Source organism: Lygodium microphyllum, chromosome 13 (assembly GCF_053477565.2).
Source record: "Lygodium microphyllum isolate KBCC chromosome 13, Lygodium_microphyllum_v1.1.10, whole genome shotgun sequence".
Lineage (NCBI taxonomy): Eukaryota > Viridiplantae > Streptophyta > Polypodiopsida > Schizaeales > Lygodiaceae > Lygodium > Lygodium microphyllum.
The window spans coordinates 70,808,972-70,811,896 of NC_141147.1; positions in this window are offsets into that span (position 1 = coordinate 70,808,972).

The following is a 2,925-nucleotide window of genomic DNA, read 5'->3' on the forward strand; positions in this document are numbered from 1 at the left end:
ATGTCATTCAATCTTTGTCACAGCTGAATCCTCGGCCTCTTCCTTCGGGTCCAATAGCTCATTGGTGTATAAGAGATTTTCCCTAGATGATGGGATACCATCTTTTGCATTCTTGTTCTTCTATTTATTCTCTTCATCATGAAGAGAGTGCTCAATATCTTTAAGTGAGAGACTTGGAACATTACTTAGGGTAGACACAAGATTCTCATATGGATCCTTATTTACACTTGCAAGTAGTACGGCTATTGCTTCATCTTCATCAATATTCTTCTTAAGAGCTGTAAGCTGGGTTTTTTGGCTCTTGAACTTGTTAATGTGTATGGTCATGGAAGCACTATCTTTTATATCCAATTTATAAAACTACATGAGTAATTTTACCTTTGAATTCTTTGCTTGGGTACCAAACATCCTGTCAAGTTCCTTCCAAGCAGTTCTAGCATCTCTAATGCCACAAGCATGATGTAGCACATCATCACTTAGTCCCCAGGCAATGATTCCTAGTGCCTTTTTATTCATCTTCTTCCATTATTTGGTTTTTTGTGGAGCTACTATAAGGATCCTTCTTTCTGAATCTTCTTTCCTGTCATTTGCATCACCTTCATTATCTTCAAAGAGATCCTAGAGATCTTTCCTCATGAGGCAGTACATGGTCTTTTCCTTCCAAGCATGGAAACCTTCTTCATTGAATTTTGCTATTTGCTCAAAATTTTGCATGTTGATTAACCAGAAAAAGAGTTGTATTTCAATGTGTCAAGAGACACAAGTGCAAGGTAGTGTGAAGATACACTCTGTAGTATCAAGAGATACTATGTCTGATCTTGAGCTTGAATCTTCTCTCTGCTTGATTATGATTCTTGATGCTTGTCTTGTCCTTCAATTTGAGTCTCCTTATTATTCTTTAGAGTGGTAGGAACTCCAGCAGGTAAAATTGAAGTGTTTTTTGAGCTTGAAGAAACTTCGCTATGACTGCTGCCCTTTGGGGTTTCAGAATAGGGGCCTGATTTTTCACTCATTGCAGCTCATAGAGGTAGCCATTTTGAAGACCCTCTTAGTGGGAGATATTTTGGGTGTAAAGCTTTCAAATCCCTATTGACTTGGCAAGGATTGTGTCACGTGCAAGGAGTACAGATGTATACACCACCAATAGGTGTTGTTTAGGGAAGCGTGACAAATTTCGTCAATGTCAAAGCCAAGGAGCAACAATGTCCCACTATAATGTGTGAGACAGGAGTGCAGGGAGTTTAAGAATGTTTCCCTAGAAGAGAGCTTGGAGAGAAATGGTTTGTATCTGGAGATCCATGTTAGGTAGGTTTTGTTGTCCACAGACACAATTATGGCAACGACTCTTAAAAGAGGCAATGTTGAAGCTATAGTTTCCCAATATTAGTGATTGAGGTGTAAGGGAGGAGCTCTAGAAGCAAAGAAACACTTCTCCAGAAGAAATTTTAGAGAAATTTGACCTATGGAGAGAGATATAAAAGCTTCAAGCTGACAGGTTGCTGCTAGCTATGGCTGCCATGGAAGCTTCATTGAAGGTAGAAATGAAAATGAAGTTGGAGATGGGATCCAATACTCAAGCTGAGCTGAGAAGATATGGAGATAAGCTAAGCCATGCCTGACTAGGCTCTGATACCATGTTAAAAAGCATGGATCTAGAGCATGGCAAGAGCTATGGAGGATGGAAGATGAAGACAAGGCTCATGTTGACATAGACAAAGAGAGACCAACTATTACACAAGTGAGTTAGGTTCCAAGGTAGATTAGCTTGGACACATAAAGAAAATCTTGTGTAATGGACTTACACTGACAAGACCCTAAGCGAAAGTACAAAGCATCATGATATTGTATTCATTCCATGTGAAAGTGATAGTTAAGTACAATGCTTTATAAAAGTTGAGTTGTTCCATTCTCCTCATTGTACATATGGGATTCAAGAGATCTCTTCTTGGAGCATACATCATTTTCATTTCTCAACAAGGGCTAATCTTGGATATATGTTTCTTGGTGGGTGAGGCTTGTTAAGATTAGTCTTGAGGATACGAAGGTAGGGCTTGTTGAGAATCAGCAATCACACTCAAACAGCCTCTTTGTATGGAGTCTCAGGGTCAAGGACATGCAGGCTAACTTATCCCATATGCACAATGGTGCCTACTGCAGTTTCCTACTTTCCTATAAAGCATTGTAATTGCTTCCTTTCTTAATGCAATGATAGTACTCTTTTCATTTCAGTAAAGTGTCAATGTCATTGTCCACATACACAAGATTGTGTTTATGAGTCCAAGTCTCAATCTTGGAACCTAATTCACTTGTGTAACAAATAGTGTCCATTCCATCATGAGTCTACACTTCTCCTTCCATCCTCCATAGCTTCCGGTTATGTCATGCTCTAGATCCCGCATTTCTAACATGGTATCAGAGCCCAGTTGGGCATGGCATTGTTTCTCCAGCCTCTCTTGATTATTCTGAACCTCCATCCAGCTCAATGTCAGTGTATGACTTCTTTTCTCAACTCTACTCTCACTGAAGCTTCCATGGCAGCCATAGCCAGCAGCACCCTGTCAGATTGAACTGCTTATATCTCACTCCACAGGTCAAATCTCTTGGAGCTTCCTTCTGGAAAAGTATTCCCCAACTCATAAAGCTTCCCTGTATCACATCAATCTAGGACATTGGACCATCTGGAGCTCAGCATTGTGAAAATCCCCAATCTCTGTTCTGTGTCTGCCATAGCCAGACAGGACCTACCTTGCTTGGAGCTTCCATAACTCTTCAACCAGGCAGAATTTCAACACGATTTCTTCTGGAGAAATGTTCCTTGGCTCAGGGCGCAGCTTCCTGTCACTTTAAACACCAACATTGATGATCTACAGCTCCAGCATTGCTCAAATTCGACCTCGCTATCTAGATCTGCGCTGATTCTGTTCG